The sequence below is a fragment of the Pinus tabuliformis genome, chromosome 4_1 (genome assembly GCF_031772625.1).
Source record: "Pinus tabuliformis cultivar Carrire ecotype Pingquan chromosome 4_1, CPIR1, whole genome shotgun sequence".
Taxonomy (NCBI): domain Eukaryota; kingdom Viridiplantae; phylum Streptophyta; class Pinopsida; order Pinales; family Pinaceae; genus Pinus; species Pinus tabuliformis.
In genome coordinates this window covers 360,056,427-360,066,264 of record NC_142303.1, presented here as the reverse complement: position 1 = coordinate 360,066,264, position 9,838 = coordinate 360,056,427, and the positions used below count along the sequence as shown (strand labels likewise).

The following is a 9,838-nucleotide window of genomic DNA, read 5'->3' as shown; positions in this document are numbered from 1 at the left end:
TTGAAATTTTTACCATTCAATTTTGGAAGTGTTATCATATCTATCCTGATCCATTCATCCTTGAATTGTTCTACTTCATCTACTTTTCTTTTATATGCCCCGCCTATGGCGAGAACCTATATGAGCTCTTCAAAATACTTTGGCTCTTCCTTTCGATTGTTTTTCTCTAGTTTCTTCAGTATTGCTTTGTGACCCATGGCTATCGTCTTTATTTTGTCTTATGTCTTATTTCCTTATTGTGTCAACCTTCTAGAAATGAAAATCGCATACACTTGATTATCTTTAAAACTAAACATTTTAACCTTCACTTTAACGGTGTCTCCCAACAACTACTACCAAGTTTACTAAGCTCTTCTATGTAGATCCTTATGGAGGCTCATGGCTACAAATTATGGTGGAGACTCCATCTTTGGTCAGTGGTGGTGGATCTTTCCTCTTGATATGGTGGTGTCTTTGTAGGCTACTCACCCTAATCTTTTAGTAGTTGGGTTTATTAACTCTTAGTGAGCTCTAGTTTCTACTTATGGACCAATGGATGCAAACTTTGATTTGCGAGCTTCTCACAATAACCATGGATCTTAGTGGAAGTATCTCATGACCTTAAATCCTTTGGTTCTTTGAAACCTTGATAAAACTTGCTCTGATACCACTCATTATTTAGAGGTAGAGATAAACATGAAAACACAAGACAAATAATACACAAGATTCTATTTGGATAAATAAGTTCTATTCATTAATTATTTTGTCATATACATCCACTGAGTTGTTGTTATTCTCTCTTCTTACTTCACATTACAATGTCCCAACCATGAGTGTATAAGCACTAAAATTTCTAAGTATGGAATCATGCAAACTCTAACTTTCTTTTCCTCGTGCAAACTATGACTTGATGCTTTAACTAAAATTTTCTAACTTCACTTTAACATAAATCGACATTTTTATTTTCCTTAACTTAGATTTTCTTGACAAGGCATTAACTTTTTAACTCTGACTCACTTGACTTCTAATATTAGACTTAACTTGCTTTCCTTCACTTAACTTAACTCTTCATACATTGCATGCATACAAGAGTACTTAGTATTTCTATCAAGTGAAACGATTTTGATCTATGACAAAGCTGTGATCGATGGCAGTAAATCAAATAGGAAAATTGGGGATAGGTTTGTACTAATTGTGTGCTCTTATAATTTTTAAATTTCTATATGAGACTAGAGTTCACTTGGTTGTAACACATTTGAATATTTGACAATTGTTAGGCTAGTTGGGTTGTTTATTCTATAAGATTAATTTCATTTATATAATTTTTATAATTGTTATGTTAAGGCATAATTGTATGGAATGATTATCTACATACTTCGAAAGTGTTAAACTTATTAATTTTAATAACCGTGAAATATAAAAAGTGAGGTGTAGTATGGAATCACGTAGTTTCAGATTGAGAAAATCGATGAGATGAAATGACTCACGATGCACAACAAACCTATAGTCATGGGCCATCTAGGTGTGTTAAGTCAACCTTCGATGTGGGTCACTATAAGGGTATGAAAATGGTTTTTTAGGTTAAATTAAATTTTATGTTGGAGGTACTCTTGCAACCTCCTTCATAATCTATTTATATTTATCTCTATTAAGTGAGGAATATAAATCACATAATTGTTATTTCCCTAGTTTGAAATGATATCAATTACTAATATTACTTGGTTTCTTAATAATACACTCATGATTTTCTAATTACTAGATGAAAATCTTTACCAAAATCTTAATACCTAACTATAAATTAATATCAAAAATACTAAACTGCATTTTGTATTTATTTATTTTTACAATATTAGTAGAAAGTTTTTTTACAATAAGAAAATATTTAAATACTAAAATATTATCTAAGAAATAATTAAATTATTGTTATTATGCCGATAGGCGTCGCCCCTATCAGAATCGGCAAGTTAATCATTTTCTTAATTAATCTTTTTGATCGGATGGCTTGAATTGAAAGATGCCAGTATATTCTTGTAGTCGTCACTAAATCAATGAATGAAATTCGCTACAGTAACTTTCTTGCATGTCTAGAACACATGTTTAGACCATACTTAAATTAATTTTTTACAAAGCATGATTAAAAATTTACTGTGCCTCTTGTTGATAACCACATATGTAGGATTAAGAAAAAATGAAATAAAAAAATTAGTGTCGAACACCCATCTTTCACAGTGCCTTTGAAAGTGGTCTCTTTGCATTCTGAAACGTATGCATGGTTGAAGCATAAGGACACGTTTTGATCCATTACAATGACGGTTGAAGGATTTATGCCCAACAATCATCCATAACCATGACAATGAGGTATGTAGGCATAAATTCGAGTAATAAGGACACGTTTCATGCATTACAATGACAGTTGAAGCATTTGTGCCCGACAATCATCAATAACCACGACAATGAGGTATGTAGGCATCGATCGATGAAACATTTCTTTAATTCAGTTAAGTACAGTTGAAATATGAAACATTTTGCCTATTCGTATTCTCCTCCACCAGGGGTTTTGAGTTTTTAGTTACATTACAAAAGTTCAAACCTCATAGTATGGCCCATTTGATATATTATAATCAAACGCTCCGTGGATGCATGCATTTCTTTGTTAGCACTTAAGGTTGTTGGAATTGTTGAAGGATAACTGGAATGTTGGCTTCTCTCGGCTTCTATCTGGTAAAAGAGGTGGAAAATCTCATTGCGTTTTTTATTATTTCCAAGCTCTCACGGATGTCTCTGATAATTTGGTGTAGTTCATGTCTGATTGAATTATTCCCTACTATTTTTTCACGTTTCAGCATTGGAGAAACACATGGTCAAGAGATTTGATGATTTGATTAGAAATATCATCCCAACAATGCCCAATCAATCCTATCTTGGGACGAGAATTTAAAAAGAAATTATTTGAATGTTGTTGAAATTAATTACTCTTGTTGGATACTGGGACTACTATTGTTTTATGGGTTTTGCATTAAGTGTTAGAATAAATCTATAAAGCTCATTCCCGATGGTTCTGCAAGAACAGTTATTGCTTTCTATGTAAGATCTTATTGTTTATATAAGCTGATAATAAATGAAAAGAAACCCTTTAATTCATCAATCCTTCATAAATTATGTTCTTGCAGATGAACTCCGACACTGATACAGTCTGAGATGAATTAAACTTCGAGTTCTTTGGGGAACAGATCTGGACAACCATATACAATCCAAACTAATATATACACTCATGGCAAGGGTAACAGAGAGCAGAAAATGAGCCTCTGGTTCGATCCTTCTTTAGCTTTTCACTCCTACTCTATTATATGGAACCATTATCATGTCATGTAAGTCTAAATTCAAAAGGTTTTTCAAATTGATTGGTTTATTATAAATTCTACAACTCGGTATGGAGCTCGTGGTAATAGTTAATATATAATGTAGATTCTTTGTGGACGACACCCCTATTAGGGTATTCAAGAACAAGGAAGCGCAAGGGATCCTTTACCCTAAGTCTCATCCATTGGAAATCTATTCAACTCTATGGGAAGCCGATGACTAGGCTACAAGAGGAGGGTTGGAGAAGATCGACTAGAGCAAAGCGCCCTTCTATGCATATTATAGCAATTTTGACATTAAAGGATGTTGAGTGCCTAGTAATAAATTGTGTGCTTCGAACCCTAAGAACTAGTGGGAAGGTCTAGCTTATAGATAGCTCAGTCCTTCAGAAACAGAGAGATATGAGTGGGTGAGAAGGAATCACGTGATATATGATTATTGCACCGACAGGTCCAGGTACCCTGTCACACCTCCAGAATGCACTCCTGGTGTTTGAGTTTGCTCTCAAATAGTGCCCCATTGCTATGGAAGACCATTGAAGAAAATTATACATGGTATGGTGTAAGTATGGTATTGTGAATATTGAACTTAATAATTCAGTGGATTGCACTGGTTGCACTACGTCAGAAGCAGTGAGGAAAGAATTATTATTGCTAATACTATGTAAAAGCTGTAGGATAATTATGCATGATAATAGCTTGTAAGATTACTACGTGCTTACTGCTCAGATGTCTATCACAAGCAACTATTAACTGTTTATATGGGAGTGTATGCATCATTGTCTAATAAGAAAAGTTGGAAAGTGTCGGATTTCATAATAATATCATGTATTTAGCCTTTTTTAGATGGATAGAATTTTTTTGAGATGCAAATTATTTATACACTGTTTGTACTTTAATAGATTTGATATTTTTTGGGTTAATATTGATTTATAAGAGCTTTTTCTCTAAATTGTATTTTTTTGTATCCCACGAGAATTCTGTGGTTTTATATATAAATTACAATGGTGGAAGTTCATTTTTAAAGTTGACTGATCAGGATCGGGGTCCGGCAGAGCCAAGAGCTTTGAGAAGGGTCGATAGGCACGGACCCGAAATGGTTATGCACAGGAGCCTAAAAATTTTTGAAGTTCGCTAGTTCAAATCGCATATCGGTCATGGAAGTGGAGGGTTGCAAAGAGAACCGAGGATGTCCCGATCCCCGACAGCGATAAAGGAGGAACCTAGAACAGTGAGCCAAGATTGTGCTATGGCAATTCTCATTATAAATGGATCAAAAGAACCCAACACTGTCAGAGCTAAGAGCTTTAAGAAGGACCAATGGGCGCGGACCCGAAATGAGCATGCACAGGAGCATAAAATATTTGAAGTTCATCAGACAATATCGCATATCGGGTCGCGGAAGTGGAGTGCTACAAAGAAAGCTGAGGAGGTGCCGATCCTCGATACTGATAAAGGTGGAACCTCGAACAATGAGCCAAGACTGTACTATGGCAGTAAGGAGTGTTTTGCGGAAATCCCCATCATAATGGTATATAAGAATTCAACACTGAGTTATTTTAATAGATTATAGTATTGAAAAATTATGGCCCTTTTAATTTAATAAATTTATTTAAAACAAATCAAATAATATATACAAATAACTATCAAATTAAATGTTATATTTTGATTTAATTCAACTTTTTTTATTTTTTTACAAAAACTATTAATCAATACACCTTCAAAAAATATAAATAATCATTATAATTTCATAAAAGTATATATATGTAATAATTGTATTTTTAAATATTTATTATATGTAATTATCATTTTTAAATTGTTTTGCTATAGTTAAAGTGGTTTTCGGGCGACCTCAATCCCCTAAGCGGTTTTTTAGGGAATGCACCCGATGCCACTCACCGATCAACACGTAGCTACGGGGAGGAGAGAGGAAACCACCTTTATCGGGCACGTTTTCCTCGCGCTACTTTTCGGCCTAGTATTCTTAACAGCCGTAGGATCTAATATAAGCAGATCAACGGCTTAGGTTTTTCGTGCAAGTTGGATGATCAAGTAAATTTAATTAGTGACTTTTGAAAATCAAAATTAATATATAGACAGTTCCAAGCGTGGTCAAGAGATTTGATGATTTAATTAGAAATATCATCCCAACAACGCCCAATCAATCCTATCTTGGGATGAGAATTTAAGAAGAAATTATTTGACTGCTGTTGAAATTAATTACTCTTGTTCGATCTTCAAACTACTATTGTTTTATGGGTTTTGCATTAAGTGTTAGAAGAAATATATAAAGTTCATTCCCAGTGATTCTGTAGGAACAGTTACTACTTTCTATGTAAGATCTTATTGTTTATATAAGCTGATAATAAGTGAAAAGAAACCCTCTAATTCATCGATCCTTCATAAATTATGTGCTTGCAGATGAAATCCGACACTGATACAGTCCGAGATGAATTGGACTTCGAGTTCTTGGGGAACAGATCTGGACAACCATAAACAGTCCAAACCAATATATACACTCATGGCAAGGGTAACAGAGAGTAGAGAACGAACCTCTGGTTCGATCCTTCTTGAGCATTTCACTCCTACTCTATTATATGGAACCATTATCATGTCGTGTAAGTCTAAATTCAAAAGGTTTTTCAGATTGATTGGTTTATGATAAATTCTGCAACTCAGTATGGAGCTCAAGGTAATAGCTAATATATACTGCAGATTCTTTGTGGACGACACCCCTATTAGGGTATTCAAGAACAAGGAAGCGCAAGGGATCATTTACCCTAAGTCTCAGCCATTGGGAATCCATTCAATTCTGTGGGAAGTTGATGACTGGGCTACAAGAGGAGGGTTGGAGAAGATTGATTGGAGCAAAGCGCCCTTCTCTGCATAATATAGCAATTTTGACATTGAAGGATGCACAATGCCTGGTAATAAATTGTGTGCTTTGAACCCTAAGAACTGGTGGGAAGGTCTGGCTTATAGACAGCTCAGTGCTTCAAAAACAGAGAGATACGAGTGGGTGAGAAAGAATCACGTGATATATGATTATTGCACTGATAGGTCCAGGTACCCTGTCACACCTCCAGGATGTGCTCCTGGTGTTTGAGTTTGCTCTCAAATAGTGCCCCATTGCTATGCAAGACCATTGAAGAAAATTATACATGGTATGGTGTAAGTATGGTATTGTGAATATTGAACTTAATAATTCGGTGGATTGAACTATTTGCACTACGTTAGAAGCAGTGAGGAAAGAATTCATGTTGTTAATACTATGTAAAAGCTTTAGGATAATTACACATGATAATAGCCTGTAAGATTACTACGTTCTTGCTGCTCGCATGTCTATCACAAGCAACTGTTAACTGTTTATATGGGAGTGTATGCATCACTGTCTAAGAAGCAAAGTTGGAAAGTGCCTAATTTCATAATAATATCATGTATTTATCCTTTTTAGATGGATAGAAATTTTTTGAGATGCAAATTATTTATATACTGTCTGTATTTTAAAAGATTTGATATTTTTGGGGTTAATATTGATTTATAAGAGTTTTTTCTCTAAATTGTATTTTTTTGTATCTCACAAGAATTTCATGGTTTTATATATAAATTACAATGGTGGAAGTTCATTTTTAAAGTTTACCGATCGGGATCGGGGTCTAGCAGAGCCAAGAGCTTTGAGAAGGGCTGATGGGCGCAGACCTGAAACGGTTATGCGCAAGAGCCTAAAAAATTTTGAAGTTCACCAGTGTTGAAAAATGTGCAACAAGAAATGTTAAATTTAGAATGTGCTAAAAATAGACCTACTAAAAATTGCATGTCTAAAAGTAGTAGTTTGGCTAGTGAGGTCATTGGCCACATTGGGTGAGAGGTGAAACTGCTAAAAATAGAAAGTTTTAAAAATAGCATTTCTGGGTCCCTTTCTATTTATAGTAGTCCCTAGTCTATCTATAGGAAGTAAAATTAATTTTGGTCTTAACAGCTGTTGGAAATATTAACTAATTAATTCAGTTGAGTTAATTAGTTAAGGAAATTCGAATTTGAAGTCTTTGTGAGCATGCACATGAGTTGTCCCACTGATTGAGGAATTTATCATTAATTTCCTCCACTGATTGAGGGAATAAGTGTGAGTTCTATAATGAGAGAATTAGTTGACTTAGTTCTAACTAGTCAAGTCCAGTTAGATTATTTTAACAAGTTGTTAAAATAATAAAATATAGTCTGTTAATGCTTGCATGCATGTGACAACTATTATTTTAGATAACTGAGAATTCACTCATGGATAATTGTTGCATGTCAATTCTGTCAGAGACCCAGTTGAGATCAGATTTGGGACAGTGTACTATCAGATGCTTGACTATTTATAGTGAGTAGGTTTTGCATGGTTGAAGAACTAGTGTCCTCAAGGATTGCATAGTTGGACCATAGGTGAACTTGGTATGTTTGGAATTAATTGCATATGCTTTTGCTATTAATTCCTAAGCAAACTGTGCAAGGAAATAGGGATTGGACCATAGGTAAAGCCTTTATATACAAGGCTTGGTTGGTTCATGAGACATATCTTCTTATCTCCATAGTTCATTGAGAGTTGAATAGCTTGAGAGCTAATTCTTTTTGTATTGTGAAGAGGATTTCCACTTGATTGATAATACATGGTTGGGGTTTTATGCTAGTGCTTTCCCCTAGATATATCTTGTGTTATGTGTGATTATTTCTCTTGATCAGTTATGCATGTTTCTACTTGATTTTGCTCATGAATTTGATTATGCTTCTGCTTAATGTTTTGTGGAAGTAGAACACGTATTATGCTTTAGGACATTGCATATATCAGTTTGTTCTACAGGTGAAATTTCTAAATGGTATCAGAGCACAGGTGATCAAGCAAGAACAGTACACTAGCAGGAGAAATTCGAAGTTTATTATTCGGGATATAGATCTCAAGTTCTTATCACATCTATTTCATCGATGGCATTCTATGGTTTGAGGCTTGAGTATGCGCTTGATGGCAGCTCAAACTATATAGCTTGGAAGGATCGCATGGAGGCAGTTTTGGAAGATAATGGCCTTAAGGATTTCATTGCTCAAGAAATTCCTAAGCCTACTAACAAGACTGAGCAGGTGGAATGGAGGAAGTGTGTGGCTAGAGCTAGGAGAATTCTCTTGGAGGGAGTGTGAGATCACATTGTCTCGAGCCTCCATGGGAAAGAGACTCCGCATGCAATGTGGAAAACATTGAAAGATTTATATCAGAATAGTAGTGATCAGAGGAAGTTAGCACTGAAGGACAAACTTTGAAAGATCAACTGTGAAAGGGATGAGATGGTCTCTATGTATCTGACCAAGCTCATCACATGCAGGGATGAGCTTGCAAGTGTAGGGGTCGTGACATCAAATGAGGATATGGTGAGTCTAGCACTCCTTGGCCTTCCTAAGAGCTGGCATAGCTACCAGGACTTAGTGTATGGAAGGGAGAAACTGCCAGATTGGGAATGACTATGGTCGAATTTGATGCAGGAGGAGATCAGACGGAGCACCAGAGACAGTTCTTCATCCATGCATGATGAGGAGATCTGTGCCTTAGCGAGTAAGGCAAAGAAGGGGAAGGAGAAGGTTTTTCTTTCTGAATCCAGGTCTTCTAATGATGGGAAGAAGGTTGACAAATCGAAAGTGTGTTGCTTTCATTGTCATGAGGTGGGCCATTATGCTGCAAATTGTCCACGGAGGAAATCCAAGAAGGGATCCGAGGAAGGATCTAAAGGTGAGGCACTTGCTTCACAATTTGAGTTGAATTTCACACTCTTCGCATGCATGGTTTCATCCATGGTGGGAAGTGGTTGGTTTCTTGATAGTGCAGCTTCTTTCCACATGACCGGCGATAAGAGTTTGTTCAGTACTTTGGAGGAGAAAGATCTCCAGATACTCATAGTGATGGGTAATGATGAGAAGTATAGTGTCTCAGGTGTAGGCACGGCTATTTTTCAGAGGGAACATGGATCTCGCCTTACCGTACCAGAACTGAAGAGAAACTTGGTGTCAATCACGATGCTGGAAGACAGAGGCTATGATGTAGTCTTCAGTAAGGGAAAGGTTTTCCTTAGACACATCATCACTCGACAGGTGAAGTAGATTGGTTCATGGGTCAAGAACCTGTATGCTCTTGAGGTTCAAGATGCATGCAAAGCCTTGAGCAGCAAGGCAACTGATGGAAACTTGGTGGTTGAGAGGGAGGGTATATTACCTCTCAACATGCAGAGCCAGAAGAAGTCTCAGAGGATTGTGGAGGAGCCACGATTGGTGCAACAACTTGAGGAGGTTGTGGAGTAGCCACAACAAGGAAATATGAGTGGAGATCGAGTAGAGACATCTACTCATGCAGAGACCTCTAGTAGGGGGAAACTTCGAGCCAGGTGGGCTGATGGATCACATGCAGCCATACCTCCAGGTAGGAGGTGGGGCGATATAGAGTGATCGTCCCAAGGAGGAGGGGCAAGATCTTTGAGGTA

General features: G+C 36.3%; 2 pseudogenes; both read left to right on the top strand.

Moving 5' to 3' along the window:
* Positions 1–2,432: 2,432 nt before the first annotated feature.
* LOC149175778 (putative xyloglucan endotransglucosylase/hydrolase protein 6) lies at positions 2,433–3,835 on the top strand (annotated as a pseudogene).
* Positions 3,836–4,587: 752 nt separating this feature from the next.
* LOC149175777 (putative xyloglucan endotransglucosylase/hydrolase protein 6) lies at positions 4,588–6,444 on the top strand (annotated as a pseudogene).
* Positions 6,445–9,838: the final 3,394 nt, after the last annotated feature.